The sequence below is a fragment of the Bufo bufo genome, chromosome 5, assembly GCF_905171765.1.
Source record: "Bufo bufo chromosome 5, aBufBuf1.1, whole genome shotgun sequence".
Taxonomy (NCBI): Eukaryota; Metazoa; Chordata; class Amphibia; order Anura; family Bufonidae; genus Bufo; species Bufo bufo.
Genome location: NC_053393.1, coordinates 25,123,707 through 25,151,218, shown reverse-complemented (window position 1 = coordinate 25,151,218; position 27,512 = coordinate 25,123,707). Strand labels below are relative to the sequence as shown.

The 27,512-nt window shown below is 44.5% G+C and overlaps 1 protein-coding gene across 6 annotated transcripts in view; it reads right to left on the bottom strand.

Annotated features, from left to right (window-relative positions):
* PTK2 (protein tyrosine kinase 2) overlaps window positions 1-27,512 on the bottom strand; it is a 163,746-nt gene that overhangs the window by 114,127 nt on the left and 22,107 nt on the right. For 2 of the 6 annotated variants that reach the window (XM_040431652.1, XM_040431653.1), the window contains exons 2-3: window positions 26,114-26,232; window positions 768-794 (exon numbers count right to left, since the gene is read on the bottom strand). The exons of 1 other annotated variant lie outside the window; for it this stretch is intronic. The gene's annotated coding sequence lies outside the window, so the exon portion shown is untranslated. The remainder of the gene's footprint in view (window positions 1-767; window positions 795-26,113; window positions 26,233-27,512) is intronic. 3 more of the 6 variants (XM_040431654.1, XM_040431655.1, XM_040431656.1) reach the window with 3 other exon arrangements.

Genomic DNA, 27,512 nt, shown 5'->3' with positions numbered 1-27,512 from the left:
AAACGATGCCAGGCCGCAGATGCAGCCGACCTGTATGTGTACGTGCCCCCCCCCCCCTACACCGCCATCATGCACAGAGATGAGGAATACGAGTGAACAGAGCCTACTCACAGCTCACCCAGCACAGCGCCCTCCATTGTATAGTGGCCATGCCTGGTAATGGGGCTGAGCAGCACCTAGGCCATGTGACTGATGGACGGTGACATCACAGGGCCTAGGGAAAGCTGTAGCCCTCACTGAGCCCCGCGACCTCCTCATACAGCTGATCAGCGGGGGTCCCTGGAGTCAGACCCCACCCCCAGAGATCTGATACTGGGTCTCGCTGTAAATACACTGATAAACTACATCCCCCGTCTGTATAAATGGTGTCCAGACCCCTGCGGACAAAGGTTCTATCACGAGAGATGGCCAAAAGTGTAACTCAGTCCCATTCAAGTGAGCTGTAATACCAAGCACAGCCACTACACCATGGGGGGCGCTGTGCTGGTTTAACTATGAAAAGGCCAAAGTGCTCACCCAAGTGGTCAGCTGATCAGCAGGCGTGACCTGAGTGAGACCCCCAATAACATGATATGCAGAGGATACGTCATCAATCTTTTAGACTCAGAAAACAAATTTAAATAATCAAGGGTGCACATAGCCTGGAAGATCATCTCCAAACATCAAGGGGTGGAACCTGCTCACTGGAGACGACCACCATGTTCAAAACAGACATTAAGCAGTATAATAGAACGTAATGCAACAAGGCAGTTTATGCTGACACTTACCTGGAGAGAAGGCAAAACTGGATATATCTGGGGGGAAAAACAGAAGAAATGGAAATTAGCAGAGAGGAGGGTGAGCTCACAGACAGATCTACACCTTACATACAGACACTGACAGCAAGCATGTCGTCAGACACACCCAGAGAGCACCGCCGAGCTCCTGCAGTGCACAGGGAGGGGCAGGTAGGTCGTCACACATTCTATCAGACAGACGTTTTCTAAGGCACCTGTCTGTTTGCTGACCAATCACCACCATGACCTTCAACTACAGCAGGTGGTGACAATCGTGAGTGCAGCTCTGGAGTATAAGGCCTCTTTCACATGGGCGTTGCGGGAAAATGTGCGGGTGCGTTGCGGGAACACCCGCGATTTTTCAGCGCGAGTGCAAAACATTGTAATGCGTTTTGCACTCGCGTGAGAAAAATCACGCATGCTTGGGATCGGTGTTCTGTAGATTGTATTATTTTCCCTTATAACATGGTTATAAGGGAAAATAATAGCATTCTGAATACAGAACGCATAGTAAAATAGCGCTGGAGGGGTTAAAAAAAATAAATAAATAATAATTTAACTCACCTTAGTCCACTTGATAGCACAGCCCGGCATCTCGTCTGTATTCTTTCTTCAGGACCTGGGTAAAGGACCTGTGGTGACGTCACTCTCGTCACATGGTCCATCACATGATCTTTTACCATGGTGATGAATCATGTGATGGACCATGTGACGACCGGAGTGACGTCACCACAGGTCCTTTACCCAGGTCCTGAAGAAAGAATACAGACGAGATGCCGGCTGCGCTATCAAGAGGACTAAGGTGAGTTAAATTAGTTTTTATTTTTTTTAACCCCTCCAGCGCTATTTTACTTTGCATTCTGTATTCCGAATGCTATTATTTTCCCTTATAACCATGTTATAAGGGGAAATAATAATCCATCCCGATCGTCTCCTAGCAACCACGCGTGAAAATCGCACACCGCATCCGCACTTGCTTGCGATTTTCACTTCTATGGGGCCTGCGTTGCGTGAAAATCACTGCTCATGTGAACAGCCCCATAGAAATGAATGGGTCCGGATTCAGTGCAGGTGCAATGCGCGGAATACTCGCCCGTGTGAAAGGGGCCTAATACAGGATGTAACTGAGGATCAGTACAGGATAAGTAATGCATGTACACAGTGACTGTACCAGCAGAATAGTGAGTGCAGCTCTGGAGTATAATACAGGATGTAACTCAGGATCAGTACAGGATAAGTAATGTAATGTATGTACACAGTGACTGCACCAGCAGAATAGTGAGTGCAGCTCTGGAGTATAATACAGGATGTAACTCAGGATCAGTACAGGATAAGTAATGTATGTACACAGTGACTGTACCAGCAGAATAGTGAGTGCAGCTCTGGAGTATAATACAGGATGTAACTCAGGATCAGTACAGGATAAGTAATGCATGTACACAGTGACTGTACCAGCAGAATAGTGAGTGCAGCTCTGGAGTATAATACAGGATGTAACTCAGGATCAGTACAGGATAAGTAATGTAATGTATGTACACAGTGACTGCACCAGCAGAATAGTGAGTGCAGCTCTGGAGTATAATACAGGATGTAACTCAGGATCAGTACAAGATAAGTAATGTAATGTATGTACACAGTGACTGCACCAGCAGAATAGTGAGTGCAGCTCTGGAGTATAATACAGGATGTAACTCAGGATCAGTACAAGATAAGTAATGTAATGTATGTACACAGTGACTGCACCAGCAGAATAGTGAGTGCAGCTCTGGAGTATAATATAGGATAAGTAATGCATGTACACAGTGACTGTACCAGCAGAATAGTGAGTGCAGCTCTGGAGTATAATACAGGATGTAACTCAGGATCAGTACAGGATAAGTAATGTAATGTATGTACACAGTGACTGCACCAGCAGAATAGTGAGTGCAGCTCTGGAGTATAATACAGGATGTAACTCAGGATCAGTACAGGATAAGTAATGTATGTACACAGTGACTGTACCAGCAGAATAGTGAGTGCAGCTCTGGAGTATAATACAGGATGTAACTCAGGATCAGTACAGGATAAGTAATGCATGTACACAGTGACTGTACCAGCAGAATAGTGAGTGCAGCTCTGGAGTATAATACAGGATGTAACTCAGGATCAGTACAGGATAAGTAATGTATGTACACAGTGACTGCACCAGCAGAATAGTGAGTGCAGCTCTGGAGTATAATACAGGATGTAACTCAGGATCAGTACAAGATAAGTAATGTAATGTATGTACACAGTGACTGCACCAGCAGAATAGTGAGTGCAGCTCTGGAGTATAATACAGGATGTAACTCAGGATCAGTACAAGATAAGTAATGTAATGTATGTACACAGTGACTGCACCAGCAGAATAGTGAGTGCAGCTCTGGAGTATAATATAGGATAAGTAATGTAAGTACACAGTGACTGCACCAGCAGAATAGTGAGTGCAGCTCTGGAGTATAATATAGGATAAGTAATGTATGTACACAGTGACTGCACCAGCAGAATAGTGAGTGCAGCTCTGGAGTATAATATAGGATAAGTAATGTATGTACACAGTGACTGCACCAGCAGAATAGTGATTGCAGCTCTGGAGTATAATATAGGATAAGTAATGTATGTACACAGTGACTCCACCAGCAGAATAGTGATTGCAGCTCTGGAGTATAATATAGGATAAGTAATGTATGTACACAGTGACTGCACCAGCAGAATAGTGAGTGCAGCTCTGGAGTATAATATAGGATAAGTAATGTATGTACACAGTGACTCCACCAGCAGAATAGTGATTGCAGCTCTGGAGTATAATATAGGATAAGTAATGTATGTACACAGTGACTGCACCAGCAGAACACTATATAATGTAACAGGGTTTACAGGAGGACAGAGGGTATAAGTACATTTTTTGGGAGGGTGATGCGATCGGCAATTCCTCCTGGTTAGGCCTCATGCACACGACCGTTGTGTGTTTTGCGGTCCGCAAATTGCGGAACGGCACAGACAGCCATTAATATAACTGCCTAACAAGAATAGGACAGGTTTAATTTTTTTTGCGGACCACGGAACGGAGCAACGGATGCGGACAGCACACAGAGTGCTGTCTGCATCTTTTGCGGCCCCATTAAAGTGAACGGGTCCGCATCTGAGCCGCCAAAAGTGCGGCTCGGATGCGGACCAAAACAACGGCCTTGTGCATGGGGCCTTAAGCTGTGACTTCGGCACAGTGTGCCAGCTATCATGAGGAGCGGCAGTGCCGGGCAGAACATGTATCTTTCTGAATACCTGTAGATTGCAATCAGAGACGACGAGAACATGAATATAAAATCAGAGGAAAAGTCTAATAAAAGTAAGAGGAGAAGTCGCCTGGTCGGGGGTTCACGAGGAGGACAACTTATCGGTGAGGTCCCCAAATACACGGCAAGGCCTATGCAGACAAACGTACTTTCTTTCTGTGTCCGTTCCGTTTTTCTTTTTGCGGACAGTATGCGGAACCATTTCGATAGGTCCGCAAAAAAAATAAAAATAAAAATAAATGGAAGTTACTCCGTGTGCATTCCGTTTCCGTATTTCCGTTCCGCAAAAAAATAGAACATGTCCTATTATTGTCCGCATTACGGACAAGGATGACTGCTCTATTAGAGGCCGGATGTTCTGTTCCACAAAATACGGAATGCACACGGACGTCATCCGTATTTTTTGCGGACCACAAAACACATACGGTCGTGTGAACAAGCCCTAACTCTGCATTAATCCAGCATCGATGGCAGCCGACAGGCGACCGATTATCAGACAGTCGTCGTGGGCAAGGGGGTCGAGAACAGAAAGAACACAAAAACTTTAAGTCGGGGCACTGGATCCGTTTCGCTTTGGCTCTTGCGAGATTTTCCAGAATATCCCGCTTGCTGGATTATCGGATGCCAGATGAAAGGACATTCACAGACTCCACGTTTAGAGGCGTCTTGTGTGCACACAGCTCACTGCATAATAAAAAGCACCGTCGCTTTCCAATAGGGTTTATGTTTCCATTCATCACCGCATTCAACCTCTGCTTGCTGTCAGCAAACGGGAAGCAGCTTGCATAAAAGCAGAAGGTGAAAGTCTGTCCCAATCGTGGAGCTGGAGAACTCGTGACAGTGTACCAGAGGACTTTCTTCTAATGAATTTTGGACATGATCTGGACGGATACTCCAGTCTCTGACAGTTTCCATTCCTGACAGCAAGCAGAGATCGTGAACATGGCGAGGAACTGAAAAGAACATTAGAAAGTTGCCGAATTTTTGGCCAGCTCCACTGAAGTCTACAGTAAGAGTTGAGCAAGCAGAGCGGCAGCTGGGGGTCTGCGGATCCCCCCCGCTTCCCTCAGGCATGAATGGAGCTAATACTGCACCTCAGCCCCATCTCCTGGACAGAAAACACACGAGGGGTCTCGACCTCTGTTCTCGTGATCAGTGGGGGTCCCAGCCGCCGGACCCCTGGGGAAGGTCTGTACTTGCAGTGGAGTATCCGACAACCCGACGCCTCAGCAGCAGACCGATTATAATTGTGTTCCCAGTTATATTCGGAAGGTTCCCCCGGCCTCGCTCCAGCACGTTATCGATAATGGAGGACTGTGTTAACGATAACGAAACGAAGCGCTAAACAGATGTGCGGCCCCCGCTAATGAGTACACAGCGCGGCGGGAGGAGAGGAAATCTCAGCCGGATGGACGTGGAATAATTCATGAGTCGGACGTGTCAGGAGCCGAGCAATGCGGAAAACCAGCATTACAGCCAGTATCCGACACAGCAGTAACGAGGTGGATACTGAGCGCGCGCCGCCAGGGATACCCCGGGCTGACTGCTGCAGGACAACAGCGAGACACGGCAGAGGGAGCCTCAACAGCCGAGACCACCATCCTATCCACCATACCTAAAGGGGATGTCAACCAGAAGTCCGTGCTACGTGACTTCCTCCCCCTTCCCAAAATAGCACCACGTCTGCTCACAGGCTGAGCGTGGTATTGCAGCTAAGCCCAATACACTTCAGTGCAGCCTTGCTGCAATACCAGCCACAACCTGCAGACAACAGTGGCGCCGTTTAAAAAAAAAATATATAATAATAATAATAATAATAATAATAATAATAATAATAATAATTAATAATAATAATAAAAGCAGCCATTTCATTAATTCCTCTAAAACAGAAAACGCCTTTAATCGTTATGTCAAGAAAAGTTCTGCATCTTACACCGGACGATTGATCCTTCCCCATTTTCAAGATCTCCGTTTACTATTACTGAATGGGTATGTTCCAGATGCCAAAAACCAATGCAGACCTTCTCGCAGCTGAGGCTTTGCTACCGTCTCCTCGCCAGACATCCCTCTGAGGGATATACACAGCAGCAGAAATCTCTCTCCTGCCCTGAGAATTTGCTACAATGTATCAGAGGAGGCAAAATGTATCGGTTTGGAATCAGCCTGCAAACCCTCAATTGTAGCAGGTTTAAAAACATCCAGATAAAAAGAAATAACTATGTTTCCATTCACTGACAGCAAGCAGGGAATTTGAAAATGAAGCATAATTAGAGGTGTTATCCAACCCTAATACAGGTTGTACTTACCCCGACACCCGCACAGCGCTGGGGAGGCTTGTTCCCAGCCTGCTATTGGCTGCCCCCACTGTCGGACGTTTTGATGTGCGGCAGGGAGATGCCGCGGCGGTCGTGCGGGCATCAGAAGCGACACAGGGCCCGGGCATTTTAGGAGTTGGATAACCCCCCTTTTCAGATAATGGATAAGGGCCGTCGTACAGGAGGGGTCCATCCCTGTGCAAAAAAGTTCCTGCTCTGTCGGACCAGGTCAAAAGCGAAATGGGGCGACCGCCCCCCCCAGTTGACCCCATCGATATTACTTCCCGCAGTCTGGCACGGTCAAAGCCACGGGCGATTCTGGCCCGGAGTGCATCATACTGGACCATCAGGAAGGGACTGAATGGAGCGGTGACCGCCTGCCGTACCCCCCGACCATCAGAGAGATCCTCCTTACGCTGCTGTAGGACCGCAAAAAAGTATCTCCTTAAAGGGCATCTCCACATTCAGGTAGTTAGAGGAGAAACGACAGCCGACTACCCCACTGACATCACAGGGCCATCTAGCTCCTACAGAGGTAGTCAGCCCCTGGGAAGGATAGAGTTTCTGGATAACATACTGACTTCGGGGCTGTGAAGGGTCTATGGAAACTACTGACAACCTACACAGAAGCTGCAACCCCGGGTTGTCAGTTTTTAAAAAAAAAAAAAAAAAAGAAACACACAGAAGGATGAATTAGTCATGTCTGGTTCATATGGATGGGGGGGGGGCTTGCAGACATGAGCAACAGATCCTGCAATGTCTGACTCTTACACTCGTCCTGTGCTGGATCCCTTGTTAAACTTATTTCTGGGCAGTGGGATCGCCCCAGGAGACCTGGGTAACAACAGCCGTATCGCTCGTCACCCAACTTTCCTAGGAACAGACAGAAAAAGGTCTGCGACTGCCCTCTGATCACCAGAATAGACAAGAGGAGCCATGTTACTCCGCACACGGATAGACCACCACTGCCTAGGGGGGCCCCACCAATCAGACACGGATTCCCCACCACTGTCTAGGGGGGGCCCCACCAATCAGACACGGATACCCCACCACTGTCTAGGGGGGGCCCCACCAATCAGACACGGATACCCCACCACTGTCTAGGGGGGGCCCCACCAATCAGACACGGATACCCCACCACTGTCTAGGGGGGGCCCCGCCAATCAGACACGGATACCCCACCACTGTCTAGGGGGGGCCCCACCAATCAGACACGGATTCCCCACCACTGTCTAGGGGGGGCCCCGCCAATCAGACACGGATACCCCACCACTGTCTAGGGGGGGCCCCGCCAATCAGACACGGATACCCCACCACTGTCTAGGGGGGGCCCCACCAATCAGACACGGATAGCCCACCACTGTCTAGGGGGGGCCCCACCAATCAGACACGGATACCCCACCACTGTCTAGGGGGGGCCCCACCAATCAGACACGGATACCCCACCACTGTCTAGGGGGGGCCCCACCAATCAGACACGGATACCCCACCACTGTCTAGGGGGGGCCCCACCAATCAGACACGGATAGCCCACTACTGTCTAGGGGGGGCCCCACCAATCAGACACGGATACCCCACCACTGTCTAGGGGGGGCCCCACCAATCAGACACGGATACCCCACCACTGTCTAGGGGGGGCCCCACCAATCAGACACGGATAGCCCACTACTGTCTAGGGGGGGCCCCACCAATCAGACACGGATAGCCCACCACTGCCTATGACGCGACATCCCATCTGACATCTTGGACTCCATTATTCTGTGCAGGCGGCGTCACCTCCTGTACACACAAGGGCACAACTACCGGACTCCTGCGTGCAGACAATGGGGTCTGGCTTTTTTTGAGAGGTAGACAGGGGTCTTAATTAGGAATTAGACCAGTCACATAATAAAGACACCCACCCACCCCCACTGTCCAGAGTGATGGATGATGACGAGACCCCTGATCCACTCTCTCACTGCCCCCAATACTGTCTACAGCTCCTCATACAGCAAGCACGGGGTGGGGGGGCAATCTGCTTCAAGGTTTGCTTGCAGTCCTATGTAACACCACAGATAACACAGTGATATCTCTCCGAGTACAGATAATGTAGTCGATGTTTCGTTTCCTGCAGTCCTATGTAACACTACAGATAACACAGTGATAACCGAGTACAGATAATGTAGTAGAGGTCACCTGCAGTCCTATGTAACACCACAGATAACACAGTGATAACTCTGCGTACAGATAATGTAGTAGATGTCACCTGCAGTCCTATGTAACACCACAGATAACAGTGATAACTCTGCGTACAGATAATGTAGTAGAGGTTTCCTGCAGTCCTATGTAACACCACAGATAACACTGTGATAACTCTCTTGAGTACAGATAATGTAGTAGATGTCACTTGCAGTCCTATGTAACACCACAGATAACACAGCGATACGTCTCTGAGTACATATAATGTAGTCAGTTACCTGCAGTCCTATGTAACACCACAGATAACACAGCGATCTGCTACGTGACCAGGCACTGTATAAGACATCTTCTATGTGGCCCCTATCCCCCCAGTCTTACCATAAGGCGCCCTCTCCATACACAACCGTTTTTTCAGGAATATTTCCAGCAACGCTCGATTACTCCTACTCCTATCGTCCGTTTCCCAAGGCTTAGCCGGCATTGAGTATGGGTGCAGTAGTTCCCCGCAGTAGAGGAGCTGTGTGTGTGTCGCCGGCCTCAGCTACATGGAATGGCTTTTGTTCCCTCAGTCACACAATAGAAGCCCCCGTCACAAAGTCTCCAGGACTCGGTCAGGTCGGTGGCAGATGGGGGGATGGATCCCAAGCCCAGGATGGTGGGGGGGGGGGGTGATTTCACGTCTCAATAAATCTTCAATGGGACATTAACACCCCCCCCTTCCCCCAAGGGGTGTAAAGGGCAGATTATAATTATATTTTTGCTGGAAATTTTATTTGCTGCTTGGGAGAAGTTTCGCCTTTCACTCTGGAGCCTCCATCTGTGCGGAGACGGCACCGGGGGCCGCCATCGCTTTCCAACCGCTATGTGAGGGTTCTTAGTGTTTTTTTTTTTTTTTTTTATATTTTATTTATATTTGTAATTTTTTGTAAAATTAAGAAAAGGGGACACTTTTCTTAATTTTATTTTTCAGCTAAAATATGCTTGTGTTTTTTTCCTTGATAGTTTTTTTTTCCCTTTTATTTCTAGTCATTTCTAGCAACTAATTATGCAAGCATTTTTTAACTCTCAGAAATGACAAAGTAAAAAAAAAAAAACGCATACCTAGAGCACGCTGCGTGAAAAAAACGCAGAAAGCGCACAAATGCAAGATAAAAAAAGCCCTGTATAAAAATAAAACACATTTTATATAAATAATGTAGTGAATTAAATTCAAATTCACGCGGCCGACCAATGGATTGCCTCCTGTTTATATTTGAGGCCAGGCTAATATTTTTCTCTTTTCGGCCTCATGCACACGGCCATTGCCCGGCCGTGGCTGTATTGTTGCCCGCAATATGTGGGCACCGGCCGTGTGCTCCCCGCATCCATGGATGCGGACCCATTCACTTGTTCTATTTTTTTGCGGTGCGGACGGATCACGGACCCATTCAAGTTGAATGGGTTTCGATTCGTCCCGGCCGCCGCACGGAACGGCCCTGTGCATGAGGTCTTAGGAAGGTCGTTTTTTTTCTAGGTTTATTATTACTTTTAGCTTTTTTTTTTTTCTTATTAATTACTGATTTTTCCTTTATTTTTTGAGTGCTTGATTTTTGTGTTTTTCTATTACTTATTTTTTTTGCTTAATTTCTTTTTTTATGACATCTTCATCGCTTTATTGTTTGGGGGGGGTGAGGTATAAGTCCTCTTTTCACATTTTACTTTTGGAGGGTTTTATTTTATTTTATACTTTTTTTTTAATCTTCATTGCTTTATTGTTGCCCCCCCCCCCCCCCACAACAATAAAAGCAGTGAAAAAAAATGTATAAAAATGAAGCAAAAAAAAAAAAAGAGTTTAAAATAAAATGAGTAATAAATCCTCTTTTTACATTTTACTTTGGGAATTTTTTTGAGTTAAAAAAAAAAATAAATGCTATATTTTTTATTCATTTATTGTTAATATCTTCATTATGATGAGGTATAAGTGCTCTTTTCTATTTTTGGAGGGTTTCATTTTTTTGTTTCTTTTCTTGCGTTTTTAAAGTAATTTTTTGCTTAGTTTTACTTATATTTTTGTATTCACTTTTTGCTAATATTTTTATGACTTTATTGTTGGGGTGGGTCCTTGCTTCATAATTTTCTTTTACCTCTTAGGTATTTTTTTTTTTATTTGACGCTTAACGACTGTTACGTCACCGCGAGAAGCCGACCGGCTCATGGAAGACTTCACACAAATTGATCAAAGCCCCTAAGTATGTCACCGGAGCGGCCGCGCTTGTAATCCAAGAATGAAAATCCATACTTCCCCCGGCGGATCCTATGTGGACCACCCCCCCACCACCATTAGCTTTGTCCTACATTCCCAGTTCATAAAGTGTGACTTTCCTGCCAGAAGCAGAGGATCCCGGAGGGCAATCAGACCATTATGCTGCAGCTGAGCCCAGCGCCTGGTCCTGAAACGCGCCGGATTGTGACACATGTGAAGGATACAGACGGGGGACAAAGCAGCAGAGGAACCAACCATCCGGCTGGCACATAGCGTCAGAGCCCCGCAGCACCCCCCAAGCCATAGGACCCCCTCACAGCTGAAACCGCAGCTGTAGGATTAGGGTCAGTTCACACCACCATATCAGTTTTTGCGGACGCGCAGAATACGGATACCAGCCGCGTGTATCCAGCGGATCGGAACATCCTGCCATATGGTCAACGAAATGAACAATAGGACATGTTCCATCTTTTTGTCGGGGCTGCAGAACAGAAGTGCGGATGTGCACAGCATGCGGTGCGCCGTCCGCAGCATCTGTGCCCCTATCGAAACGTACGGGTCCGCATCCGATCCACATGGGGACAGAAAAATATGGTTATGTGAATGGGCCCCTCAGTAAAACACGTCGGCTTCCTTCCAAAAACAGCGCCACAACAGTCGACAGGTTGTGCGTGGTACTGCAGCTCATGGCTGTCCGCTTCAATGGAGTTAGGCGGCAATAAAACCCACAACCTGTGGACAGAAGGTAGGAAGCCACGTCATTCTAATTCTGTGCAACCCCTTTAAGGGCGGCCGCAGGGTACCATGACGGAAACAAATCGTGCAGCGTACTGTATAAAACTCCAGCAAATAAAATATTAATATACATATTTATTTTTATAAGGTTTGGAGCTTTTATTTTCTGGCATGAAATCCCTGCTTCCCGTCACACAGTCTGCCTGCAGCCACCACTAGGGGGAGCTCCCTGCATACAGATGTATACAGATCTATAGATAAAGATACTATTAGACAGCTGTTGGTGTCCGCTGGGAGTGCTCACGATTTACTGCTAACGGCCGGGCCCCATCTGGCCTTGCAGATACCGGTGTAGGCAGCAATTAGCGGTAAAACAAGAGCGCTACCCTCGACTACTAACCCACACATGTTTTCTGGAAGAGATACAGTAACAAACCCTCAGCTGGAGTCAGAACAGGATTGAACTAATGTTTCTACTCACTGACAGCAAGCAGATATAGGAGAACAGTCCATTAAACAATGATTAGGCTTAATTGACAGCGGCCAAGCACAATAGGGCTGATGGGCGACTCTCTCCCCAGGACTGGTTACAGATGCGGAGGAGGGGGTCCTATAGTAATCAGCAGGTGCACAGCCTGGCACGTGACCTATAGAGGAGCCACGGAGCAATAGGTCACGAACAGCCGTCACGTCTGCCCTGATGTAAGCAGATTTTGGGATTTGAGCATGGACAGGGGGCGGCAGTGGAAGTGAAGCTCTGCGGATAGAGGAGGATTACAGAGCACAATGCTTAGTCCGAAAACCAGAACATCCAATATAAAACACATTACCCATGATCCTTCCACGGATCAGAGCCTGGAAACCGCCAAATATCAGCGAGCAGCCGTCAGAAGGGTTCTCCAGGCTACCGCTACCTATTCTATTAATGTAAAACATCGCCACCAAGAGGTACTGGTAGGTACTGCACTGCCTGACACAAAAGACGCACAGTAAGGCTACGTTCACATCTGCGTTTTCAATTCCTCTATTAAGATCCGTCATAGGGTCTCAATAGCGGAAGATAACGCTTCAGTTTTGTCCCCATTCATTGTCAATGAGCACAAAACTGAACTGAACAAGGCGGAGTGCACCAGAATGCATTCCGTTCCGTTTGGTTGCATCCCCGATCGCGGACAGAATAACGCTGCAAGCAGTGCTTTTCTGTCTGCGATGTGGGGCAGAGCAAGAAGGATTCGTCCTGACACACAATGTAAGTCAATGGGGACGGATCCGTTTTCGCCGACACAATAGAAAACGGATCCGTCCCCCATTGACTTTCAATAGAATTCATGATGGATCCGTCTTGGCTATAGAAGACAAAATACAACCAGATCCGTTCGTGCCGGATGCATGCGGTTGTATTATTGTAACAGAAGCTTTTCTGCAGATCCACGATGGATCCGCAAAAAAACGCTAATGTGAAAGTAGCCCAAGTCATCGGCCCACATTTACTAAAGGTGCCTAAGATTTGTGTAAAGTTATAGCAGACGGTCTGACAGCGCATCAGATTTATTACAGTGGATGATGCCGGATGAGAAATCTGACGGACCTATAAAAGGTTTTCCCTACCTATTACGTGTTTTCCTTTGTGACAATCATATGCCAAAATGTGCAACCATTGTCGGATCTTAAACCATGACCACTTTGCAGTAGACTATGTTCCCTTCCCAGCAAAGTCACATACAAGAGTCTGGATAATACTGCTATAATACTGCCTCCTATGTACAAGAATATAACTACTATAATACTGATCCTATGTACAAGAATATAACTACTATAATACTGCTCCTATGTACAAGAATATAACTACTATAATACTGCCTCCTATGTACAAGAATATAACTACTATAATACTGCTCCTATGTACAAGAATATAACTACTATAATACTGCTCCTATGTACAAGAATATAACTACTATAATACTGCCTCCTATGTACAAGAATATAACAACTATAATACTGCTCCTATGTACAGGAATATAACTACTATAATACTACCTCCTATGTACAAGAATATAACTACTATAATACTGCTCCTATGTACAAGAATATAACTACTATAATACTGCCTTCTATGTACAAGAATATAACTACTATAATACTGCTCCTATGTACTAGAATATAAGTACTATAATACTGCCTCCTATGTACAAGAATATAACTACTATAATACTGCTCCTATGTACAAGAATATAACTACTATAATACTGCTCCTATGTACAAGAATATAACTACTATAATACTGCTCCTATGTACAAGAATATAACTACTATAATACTGCTCCTATGTACAAGAATATAACTACTATAATACTGCTCCTATGTACAAGAATATAACTACTATAATACTGCCTCCTATGTACAAGAATATAACAACTATAATACTGCTCCTATGTACAGGAATATAACTACTATAATACTACCTCCTATGTACAAGAATATAACTACTATAATACTGCTCCTATGTACAAGAATATAACTACTATAATACTGCCTTCTATGTACAAGAATATAACTACTATAATACTGCTCCTATGTACTAGAATATAAGTACTATAATACTGCCTCCTATGTACAAGAATATAACTACTATAATACTGCTCCTATGTACAAGAATATAACTACTATAATACTGCTCCTATGTACAAGAATATAACTACTATAATACTGCTCCTATGTACAAGAATATAACTACTATAATACTGCTCCTATGTACAAGAATATAACTACTATAATACTGCTCCTATGTACAAGAATATAACTACTATAATACTGCTCCTATGTACAAGAATATAACTACTATAATACTGCCTCCTATGTACAAGAATATAACTACTATAATACTGCCTCCTATGTACAAGAATATAACTGCTATAATACTGCCTCCTATGTACAAGAATATAACTGCTATAATACTGCTCCTATGTACAATAATATAACTGCTATAATACTGCTCCTATGTACAATAATATAACTACTATAATACTGCCTCCTATGTACAAGAATATAACTACTATAATACTGCTCCTATGTACAGGAATATAACTGCTATAATACTGCCTCCTATGTACAAGAATATAACTACTATAATACTGCCTCCTATGTACAAGAATATAACTGCTATAATACTGCCTCCTATGTACAAGAATATAACTACTACAATACTGCTCCTATGTACAAGAATATAACTACTATAATACTGCCTCCTATGTACAAGTATATAACTACTATAATACTGCTCCTATGTACATGAATATAACTACTATAATACTGCTCCTATATACAAGAATATAACTACTATAATACTGCCTCCTATGTACAAGAATATAACTACTATAATACTACCTTCTATGTACAAGAATATAGCTACTATAATACTGCTCCTATGTACAAAAATATAACTACCATAATACTGCTCCTATGTACAAGAATATAACTACTATAATACTGCTCCTATGTACAAGAATATAACTACTATAATACTGCTCCTATGTACAAGAATATAACTGCTATAATACTGCTCCTATGTACAAGAATATAACTACTATAATACTGCTCCTATGTACAAGAATATAACTACTATAATACTGCTCCTATGTACAAGAATATAACTACTATAATACTGCTTCTATGTACAAGAATATAACTACTATAATACTACCTTCTATGTACAAGAATATACCTACTATAATACTGCTCCTATGTACAAGAATATAACTACTATAATACTGCTCCTATGTACAGGAATATAACTACTATAATACTGCCCCTATGTACAAGAATTTAACTACTATAATACTGCTCCTATGTACAAGAATATAACTACTATAATACTACCTTCTATGTACAAGAATATAACTACTATAATACTGCTCCTATGTACAAGAATATAACTACTATAATACTACCTCCTATGTACAAGAATATAACTACTATAATACTGCTCCTATGTACAAGAATATAACTACTATAATACTGATCCTATGTACAAGAATATAACTACTATAATACTGCCTCCTATGTACAAGAATATAACTACTATAATACTGCTATGTACAAGAATATAACTACTATAATACTGCTCCTATGTACAAGAATATAACTACTATAATACTGCCTCCTATGTACAAGAATATAACTACTATAATACTGCTCCTATGTACAAGAATATTACTACTATAATACTGCCCCTATGTACAAGAATATACCTACTATAATACTGCTCCTATGTACAAGAATATAACTACTATAATACTGTTCCTATGTACAAGAATATAACTACTATAATACTGCTCCTATGTACAAGAATATAACTACTATAATACTGCCTCCTATGTACAAGAATATAACTACTATAATACTACCTTCTATGTACAAGAATATAGCTACTATAATACTGCTCCTATGTACAAAAATATAACTACTATAATACTGCTCCTATGTACAGGAATATAACTACCATAATACTGCTCCTATGTACAAGAATATAACTACTATAATACTGCTCCTATGTACAAGAATATAACTGCTATAATACTGCTCCTATGTACAAGAATATAACTACTATAATACTGCTCCTATGTACAAGAATATAACTACTATAATACTGCTCCTATGTACAAGAATATAACTACTATAATACTGCTTCTATGTACAAGAATATAACTACTATAATACTGCTCCTATGTACAAGAATATAACTACTATAATACTGCTCCTATGTACAAGAATATAACTACTATAATGCTGCTTCCTATGTACAAGAATATAACTACTATAATACCGCTCCTATGTACAAGAATATAACTACTATAATACTGCCCCTATGTACAAGAATATAACTACTATAATACTGCTCCTATGTACAAGAATATAACTACTATAATGCTGCTTCCTATGTACAAGAATATAACTACTATAATACCGCTCCTATGTACAAGAATATAACTACTATAATACTGCCTTCTATGTACAAGAATATAACTACTATAATACTACCTTCTATGTACAAGAATATACCTACTATAATACTGCTCCTATGTACAAGAATATAACTACTATAATACTGCTCCTATGTACAAGAATATAACTACTATAATACACTGCGTGCAGAATTATTAGGCAAATGAGTATTTTGACCACATCATCCTCTTTATGCATGTTGTCTTACTCCAAGCTGTATAGGCTCGAAAGCCTACTACCAATTAAGCATATTAGGTGATGTGCATCTCTGTAATGAGAAGGGGTGTGGTCTAATGACATCAACACCCTATATCAGGTGTGCATAATTATTAGGCAACTTCCTTTCCTTTGGCAAAATGGGTCAAAAGAAGGACTTGACAGGCTCAGAAAAGTCTAAAATAGTGAGATATCTTGCAGAGGGATGCAGCACTCTTAAAATTGCAAAGCTTCTGAAGCGTGATCATCGAACAATCAAGCGTTTCATTCAAAATAGTCAACAGGGTCGCAAGAAGCGTGTGGAAAAACCAAGGCGCAAAATAACTGCCCATGAACTGAGAAAAGTCAAGTGTGCAGCTGCCAAGATGCCACTTGCCACCAGTTTGGCCATATTTCAGAGCTGCAACATCACTGGAGTGCCCAAAAGCACAAGGTGTGCAATACTCAGAGACATGGCCAAGGTAAGAAAGGCTGAAAGACGACCACCACTGAACAAGACACACAAGCTGAAACGTCAAGACTGGGCCAAGAAATATCTCAAGACTGATTTTTCTAAGGTTTTATGGACTGATGAAATGAGAGTGAGTCTTGATGGGCCAGATGGATGGGCCCGTGGCTGGATTGGTAAAGGGCAGAGAGCTCCAGTCCGACTCAGACGCCAGCAAGGTGGAGGTGGAGTACTGGTTTGGGCTGGTATCATCAAAGATGAGCTTGTGGGGCCTTTTCGGGTTGAGGATGGAGTCAAGCTCAACTCCCAGTCCTACTGCCAGTTTCTGGAAGACACCTTCTTCAAGCAGTGGTACAGGAAGAAGTCTGCATCCTTCAAGAAAAACATGATTTTCATGCAGGACAATGCTCCATCACACGCGTCCAAGTACTCCACAGCGTGGCTGGCAAGAAAGGGTATAAAAGAAGAAAATCTAATGACATGGCCTCCTTGTTCACCTGATCTGAACCCCATTGAGAACCTGTGGTCCATCATCAAATGTGAGATTTACAAGGAGGGAAAACAGTACACCTCTCTGAACAGTGTCTGGGAGGCTGTGGTTGCTGCTGCACGCAATGTTGATGGTGAACAGATCAAAACACTGACAGAATCCATGGATGGCAGGCTTTTGAGTGTCCTTGCAAAGAAAGGTGGCTATATTGGTCACTGATTTGTTTTTGTTTTGGTTTTGAATGTCAGAAATGTATATTTGTGAATGTTGAGATGTTATATTGGTTTCACTGGTAAAAATAAATAATTGAAATGGGTATATATTTGTTTTTTGTTAAGTTGCCTAATAATTATGCACAGTAATAGTCACCTGCACACACAGATATCCCCCTAAAATAGCTAAAACTAAAAACAAACTAAAAACTACTTCCAAAAATATTCAGCTTTGATATTAATGAGTTTTTTGGGTTCATTGAGAACATGGTTGTTGTTCAATAATAAAATTAATCCTCAAAAATACAACTTGCCTAATAATTCTGCACTCCCTGTACTGCCTCCTATGTACAAAAATATAACTACTATAATACTGCTCCTATGTACAAGAATATAACTACTATAATACTGCTCCTATGTACAAGAATATAACTGCTATAATACTGCTCCTATGTACAAGAATATAACTACTATAATACTGCTCCTATGTACAAGAATATAACTACTATAATACTGCCTCCTATGTACAAGAATATAACTACTATAATACTGCCTCCTATGTACAAGTATATAACTACTATAATACTGCCTCCTATGTACAGGAATATAACTACTATAATACTGCTCCTATGTACAAGAATATAACTACTATAATACTGCCTCCTATGTACAAGTATATAACTACTATAATACTGCCTCCTAAGTACAAGAATATAACTACTATAATACTGCTCCTATGTATAAGAATATAACTACTATAATACTGCTCCTATGTACAAGAATATAACTACTATAATACTGCTCCTATGTACAAGAATATAACTACTATAATACTGCTCCTATGTACAAGAATATAACTACTATAATACTGCTCCTATGTACAAGAATATAACTACTATAATACTGCCTCCTATGTACATAGAATATAACTACTATAATACTGCCTCCTATGTACAAGAATATAACTACTATAATACTGCCCCCTATGTACAAGAATATAACTACTATAATACTGCTCCTATGTACAAGAATATAACTACTATAATACTGCCTCCTATGTACAAGTATATAACTACTATAATACTGCCTCCTAAGTACAAGAATATAACTACTATAATACTGCTCCTATGTATAAGAATATAACTACTATAATACTGCTCCTATGTACAAGAATATAACTACTATAATACTGCTCCTATGTACAAGAATATAACTACTATAATACTGCTCCTATGTACAAGAATATAACTACTATAATACTGCTCCTATGTACAAGAATATAACTACTATAATACTGCCTCCTATGTACAAGAATATAACTACTATAATACTGCCTCCTATGTACAAGAATATAACTACTATAATACTGCCTCCTATGTACAAGAATATAACTACTATAATACTGCTCCTATGTACAAGAATATAACTACTATAATACTGCCCCCTATGTACAAGAATATAACTACTATAATACTGCTCCTATGTACAAGAATATAACTACTATAATACTGCTCCTATGTACAAGAATATAACTACTATAATACTGCCTCCTATGTACAAGAATATAACTACTATAATACTGCTCCCATGTACAGGAATATAACTACTATAATACTGCCTCCTATGTACAAGAATATAACTACTATAATACTGCTCCCATGTACAGGAATATACGCAGGAGTGATGGCAGTAGACAGGCGAGTGTCCTCCATGGACTGAAACACGCTGTAAACAGGTCAGAATGACTATACAATAAGACGAGTAACGACCCTCGTCAGTACTATACAAGGTGTGCAAAGTGTTCTCTTGCTTAGTACGGGTTCATGAGTCAGACTATAAGAAGGATTTGGGGTAGGGGGGGGGTGACCAATGGGACCCCCAACAATTCTAAGGGGTGCAGGCGGAGAGCTCACTGCGTGTGAACAGTCAAAAGACACACACACATCTGCCGGGGAGGATGTACACACTGATCTGGATGGTGATAGTCAATGATATCACTGCACCTGGGGTGTGATGTCATCAGACTCTCTCAGTAGTGCAGCCTCAGGCGCGGAGCCTATATCTTTAAGAGATCAGATCTCAGCAAAACATCCATCAACGTGCAGACTATTCAACCCTCAATGCCGCCGTGTTGACCTGAGCCTCACTGAACGCAGCACGATGGTTTATCATTTTGTAATGTTCTCTGGTTACATCCAAAGCTGCATTCACAATTAGGCCACTTTCCCTTTAACCCTCAGGATACGTGGCTCCCCCCGGTGGTCTAGTACACAGTATATACAATCACTGAACTGCAAGGATCAACCATGATTTGAGGTTCTGCTGCCGGAAAGTGCAGCTCTGGATGTGACTAGAGCAAAAGACATAAGGATCATTTAAACGTAAACGTCTTATGGCAGTGTCACAGTACCAGTATATACCGCTATATACTACTGCAGAGTAACAGAGGAGGATGGACGACCGCAGGCAGTGAGCGGCGAGGCCGCCCCTCGTCCTCCGACCCCTCCAAACCTTTCATCTATTCACTCTCCTCCACCAAGTGAAATCCTCCCCGCAGCAAATTCTTCATATCCTCGGCTTCTGACAGATCCAGCAAGAGTACCTCAGCAATACTACTTAAAGGCATACACCGATCTATTTCCAGCGTCGCCCTGCAAGTCATATTACTCCTGCACTGCATAAAGCCTAGTAATCCCGGTTCTGGAGAGGATTAATACTCCTGTACTGTATAAAGCCCAGTAATACTGGTTCTGGAGAGGATTAATACTCCTGCACTGTATAAAGCCCAGTAATACTGGTTCTGGAGGGGATTAATACTCCTGCACTGTATAAAGCCCAGTAATACTGGTTCTGGAGGGGATTAATACCCCTGCACAGTATAAAGCCCATTAATACTGGTGCTGGAGAGGATTATTACTCCTGCACTGTATAAAGCCCAGTAATACAGGTTCTGGAGAAGATAATTACTCCTGCTCTAAAATAAAGCCCGGTAATACTGGTCCTAGAGAGGATTATTACTTTTGTACTATATAAAGCCCAATTCTACTGGTTCTGGAGAGGATCATTACTCCTATACTACAAAAAGCTCAGAAATACTGGTTCTAAAGAGGATTATTACTCATGCACTGTAAAAAGCCCAGGAGTACTGATTCTGGAGAGGATTATTACTCCTGCACTGTATAAGGCCCAGTAGTATTGATTCTGGAAAGGACTATTACTCATACTATATAAAGCCCAGGAGTACTGGTACTGGTACGCAGTAATACCCCCATGTAGTAGCAAATGATGCCATTCAGCTTCTGCTGAGGAATACTCCCACCCTCCCCTGTGCCTCGTCAGACTGCTAATTACACGTCTTCCTCGCGCCTCGGCTTTTCACGCCGCTCTCGCTGTCACCTGCGCACTTTTCTAATAAAATTCTCAGAGAAGCAGACAGGTTAACGACTCCGCGAGGATGGCTCCCGAGGCTGCGCCCGGCGTCACCCACCAAAGCAGAACCCAGTCTGAACACGTACCTCCTCCGCAGCTGAACAGCCCCAGAACCTGCATGGCGACAACCCCCGAGTCCGCAGCGTCCGCAGCTCCTTCTGCCTCCCCGCGCCTCCTCACCTGCTCGCTACAACCGCTCAGGACATTCTTTCCGGGCAAATCATAACATGCCCCAAAGTTTGGGATTTCTTTTTATTTTTGCAAACCCCGTAAGCAAAATAGAGAATGAAACCCGTCCACCGCGTTTCACGCAGCCCGTGTTTTTATTTTTGGCATATTAGGAGTTAATAGTAATAATATCAGTTATTCTAGGACGTCAGAACGTGAGGAGAGCAGCGATCACATGAGACATACAGGGGCGCTGGACGGAGAGCGGACATGACAGCGCGAGCCGATGGCGAGACAGAAACCCCCGACAGCTCGATAGAAATACGAGGCGCAATCGCCCTACAGTAACGAGGCCGCAGAAATCGGATGCCTCGCTCAGGCGTCCGCCATCACGCAATGACCCCAGGAACATGCACATTCAGCTTGGAGGAATAAAAAAAATAAAAAAAATAAAAGAAGATAAGCGGCACACGCACACTTATGATGCCGCTTATCTCTGCGGAAAGCAAAGAACAGGACGTTTTCAAGTCCGACATATGAAATGCCTAAAGCAAATATTGAGGATCATCCACCGTCAATGGAGGTAGATCCAGGGAGAGTGCACTCCTGGCGCCCTCTAGAGGTGGTAACCAAGTTCTTACAGAGCCATCGGAAAGCATCAAACTGACGGGCAGGTCATGCCGCCTGACAGCGAGCAGAATTATGAATGCAGCTGTGGATGTAATCAGGGGCATGGGGGTCAGCGACGATAGATGCACCCAGGTGCTGGTGCTTTAAAGGGCCCAAAGCCTCTCTGCTGCCACACACATGGCACATAACAGGTTAAAGTACTTGGGCACAGGAGGTTTTGAGCTACGTCTTTGGATGTAACTGGAGCGGAAGCGCGGCCGGCCTGGGGTTCGATGCGACCCTGTGCAGCACACACCACTCTGCTGCCCCCTGCAGGATGCACACTGCTGTGCCGGACTGTTCGAGTACATTTCCCACAATATGAAGGAGAGGGCCCCACACACAAGCGTCCACATCTCAGCGGGCCCCTCTGAGGGTCGGATCACCACCAGATAGTTAGGTCATAGCCAAGCTGTAAGGTTCCAGTGTCAGCCTACAAAACTGGGAAAGCAGCTTTGGGAGTGACTGGAGCATGACAGCAGATTTACAGATGCGCTTTTTTTTCCAGCATAGGGTCAAGCCTACAGAGCTGAAAATGGAGATCTGGATGTGACTGGAGTATAAACGCAGGTTTAATGTTTTTATGCCATTTTTCTTTACCCAAGGTTCCCTCATAGGGCCAGCCTATAGAACTGAAAATGCAGCTTTAGAAGGGACTGGAGTATTAGGGCAGGTTTACAGTTTTTATGCTTTTTTTTCTTTACATAAGGTTTACTCATAGTGTTAGCCTATATAACTGGAAAAGCAGCTTTGGCAGCGACTGGAGTATAAGAGCAGATTTTCATCCTTTTTTGGTTACCTAAGGTTACAAAACTGAAAATGCAGATTTGGAGGGGACTGGAGTATTAATGCAGGTTTACAGTTTTCATCCTTTTTTCTTCACCTAAGTTTCCCTCATAGTGTCAGCCTACAGAACTGAAAATGCAGCTTTGCATGTGACTGGAGTATAAATACAGGTTTACTGTTTTTAGCCTTTTTCCTTTACCCAAGGTTCCTTTGTACTGTCAGCCTGGAAATGCAACTTTGGCAGTGACTGGAGTATAAGAGCAGATTCATTTGTGCTCCTTTCTCCTTTACCTAAGGTTTTCTACGATTCATCAGAAACCAGGTAAGATCAGCCGCGCTGCGCATGGTCTGCAGATTTCGTGTAGCCCCCCCCCCTTCTTTGCGGCCCCCGATCGCACTATAGTTGTGGGTGAATTACACGTACTTAGCGGTGATGGATATCGCCGGATGGGGGGGGGGGAGGCTTTAATTAAGCTGACTAATTTGCAGATAGCAGGCGGCTTCCCCAAGGCTACGGAGCATATTGGGCTCCATCGGCTTCGCGGTTACGTCCTTGCGCAGAAATTCCCAGAGCAGCCGGAGATGCAGATGGGGAGAAGAGACGAGGCCACCTCCAAAATACTCAGATACGAGACCACTGCCTGTGCCCCGATCACCCCCCATTTCGGTCAGGTGGGGGGTCTCCTCTGGGACCCCTGGCAGTATGCAGATTCTGTAACTCCCATAGACCTGAATGGAGATCTGTGCGGCCACTATGAGACCTATGCACTCGGCAGTCCTTCTCCCGACAGATGGGGGGTCTTCTAGGGGAGACGCCCCCTACTATAGCCTATGAACGGCATATCCTGTGGATGTTAACGGCCCTTTAATTGGTGTCAAATGAATAAATGACTGAATCCCCTCACTGCACTAATGGATTAGGGGGGCTTCTTCAGCTAGGTGGGGGTCCCTAGGACCTAGCAGCTATTTAAAACAGATCTTCTGGATAGGCTCTATGGTCAGATACCCCTTTGAGCTTTTTGGACTATGCACAAATACCCTCCCCCCCCCCCCCCATTATGTGAAACCCACAGTAATGCCGAAGGCTGAGATAGGAGGTGCTGTTTGACGGGGTCCTCACACTGTCCCACTGATCACATCGCTGCCCCCCAGGTTACAGGCAGCCCGTACAGTGTGAGGACCCTGCAAACAGCACCTCGTACCTCAGCGTCCTGGACCCTGTGGGTGGAGAATGTGGTCACCACTGAAACAAGGAACAAACAGCTAAATATTCCACTTCTTCTATAAAAGCTGCGGCCGCCGATCTCTGCGCAGGTGTCACAGCGACAAATATCAGGAACCGCGAGGAATGAAGACAATGGCGGCAGATGGCGGGCCGCGGGTTATATATGGAGACGGCACTTCCACAGAGGAAGGAAATGAGACCCCCTCCCCTCCCCCCCACAGCACTCAGAACAATGGGCTGCACCGGCCGCTGTATGACCGTACACCGCAACGTCACCCGGGGCCCGGGGATGAGGCACACAGAACCAGTGATCACCACTACTACCATCATCCACACTATGAACTATTACATTCACATGGTCAATTGCAGCAGTGATACAATTCACTCCTCTCCTGAAATACTCTGTGCTGCTGGGTACCAATCCTCCTACCATGTAACTCTCCCATCTCCATCCTCCTCTTCACCTCAAGTCACTGCCTTCTACAGGAACATTCTCCCCCTGAAATAATCTGCGCCGCTGTGGACCCTGCTCTGCCCGCCCACAAGATCAGCGCACTGCCCCTCCTGAAAGACTCTGCACTGCTGGGAGACCCCGCTACTTCCACTATGTAACTCTCAGTCCCTGACCTCTGAAGTGTCTGCATTTTCTTCATATCAGGTCACCAACCTTTACAAGAACAAGATAGATCTCTCCTGAAATACTCTGTGCTGCTGTGGACCCTGCTTCTTTACACTACAAATCTCTCAATCTGCGCCATGCCATTAGATCAGGACAATCCCCCGGAGGCCTCGGCTCCTTCGACTATTAGTGCACTCAACCCCACCTCCTCCCCAAATACTCTGTGCTGCTGGGAGATCTGCCCCCCCTAACTACCTCTCAACCATGAGGTGAGCAGTCATCACCTGAAATACTCTGCACTGCTGGGAGACCCTGCTACTACCACTATGTAACTCTCAGTCTCTGACCTCTCCCGTGTCTCCATTTTCTTCTTCATATCAATAACTGATTTCTACAGAAACAGCATGTGTCCCTCCTGAAATACTTTGTGCTGCTGTGGACCCTGCTCCTTTACGCTTCGGATCTCTCCATCTGTCCCCTGCCACTCAACCTGCACACCCCGCCCCTGAAATACTCTGTGCTGCTGTGGACCCTGCTACTTTACACTTCGGATCTCTCAATCTGTCCCCTGCCACTCGGTCAGCGCGCTCCGCTCCTGAAATACTCTGTGCTTCCACTCCTTCAACTATGGCCCTCTCAGTCTGTGTCTTCCCACAGAGAAACCTGCTCCTTCCACGAATTAAACCTCAACTCTGTGACGCCACAAGAGCTGCACGGTCATCTCCTGAAAATGCTCTGTGCTGCTGGGGACATGTTCAGCCGCACAGAGTATTTAAGGAAAAGAGTGCGCGTTTGTAGGACATGCTATAACTTGGATTAGGTAATGACATTCATGGGGCGCATTCGGCAGTCGCAGCGCAGCCAGCACTTCTCTCTACGGGGAGAGGATCAGTGAGAAAGTGACATCCAGATGGAGGAGGAAGGAGAAATCTTAAGACGCTGATGGGAAATCTTTACCCTGCCGAGCGCCTTGCTTCCTGATCACAGCACTCAAGTAGGTCACAAGATGTCCTCCTGCAGCTCCCCGAGTTCTCCAGTACGGCCGATCAATAGGGACGACGCTCTGCGGGGGTACAGAGAGACATACACCATCCGGATTCCATAGGAGACAGGTGTGGAGTGCCCCCTAAAGGGCAACCAGTGAACTGCAGACACATCACTATAGGGGATATCGCAACGTGCACGCAGCAGCCAGAGAGAGAGGGGTGACATGCATCACCCCAATGTACCCCCCTCTAGCGGGAGTCGCGGGTAGGTGAGATTCGCATCCCAGAATATGAATGAAGAGCTTTACCTTACTTGGCACTAACTTGGCACCGTCCTCCGCTCTTCACATCTGGACTTGCCAACGAGATCGCAACGGACTGAAGCGCTGGCTCCGAGCAGAGAAACCGCAAACTCAATAATCTCCGTCTGTAAAGAGATGATAGGCGCACAGATTAACACCGCGGAAGCTTCGTTAACCCCTTCCAGACACAAGCGACGAATTATCCAATCGTCATCTAGAATCGCCAGTCCCCAGGCAGGAACTTGGTGCATTTAGAGAACTGTACGGTAGGTGGTACCCACTGTATCAAACAGAGCGACGCCAGTCCCAGATACAATGACAGGGCCGAGAATCAGGCCAAATCCAGATCTCCAATCTGCCTCAGCCGACTCATGGCGACGTCATCCCTTGGATTGATCCAACCCATTCTCTCTTTATTGTGGCAGTGCATCTAAGAAAAGCAAAATGAAGCAACTTTCCACTGCCATTTAATTAGGCAAATACTTTGCATCGTCGTTCTCATTCTGCAGTTCCTACACAGACCTATGTGTCTCCATGGTAACAGACTACAAACAAAACCTGTGTAGTCTGATCTTGCAGTCGTGCTTTCTTCCATCTGCGTCCTACTTTATGTGAGGGTCTGTTCACATCTGTGTCAGTTGATCCGGACGGCTCTGCAGACAGAGGGCAGCCTGCCGGATTTCACCGGATTCGACAGTTCATCCCCATTGACTGGAATTCCTGCATAAATGGCGGATTTCGGTTGGACAACGGTTTTTGTCCGTCCGACGGCCGCCATTTGTACCGGATCAGGCATACTGGACATGTGAACGCAGTCTAAGGGAGAAGAAGTCAACAGAAGGAAGAGAGCATCATCTCAGAATCTGACTACACCGGTGAGTTTGTGGTCTGTTACTATGGAAACATAGAATTGCACTGCAGCCTTAAATAGAAAACGAGGATTTTTTAAAAATCAAACCATATGTAAAGTTGCTCCATTTTTCATTTTAGATGGACTGGGAAAATACAAAATAAAATAATAATAATAATGAAATGCTTGCGAAGGCAGACAGAGCTGTTAAGATCTCTACTTCCAGTCAGTGAACGGGATTTAATTTCTTTACATCCAGAAGCCCTGTAATGATCCTGTGACACATCGGGTACAGAGTAATGATCCACGGATTTGAGGTAGCTAGCCACAGGAAATAAATAAGAAGGGTCACATTCACTGACAGCAAGTAGAGATAGTGAAAATGAGAGGAACTTTGTAGAACTTTTGATTATGCCGTGACTGAGGTTTGTGTACATAAAAACAGAAAACCACTTTAATGATGGGGCGCTAACAGTGCTCCAGTTGTCTGAATGCAGCCTGCAGTGTAAAGAATGGAGAATTTTATTGTTGCCAGGGCAACATTCAATACAGTAT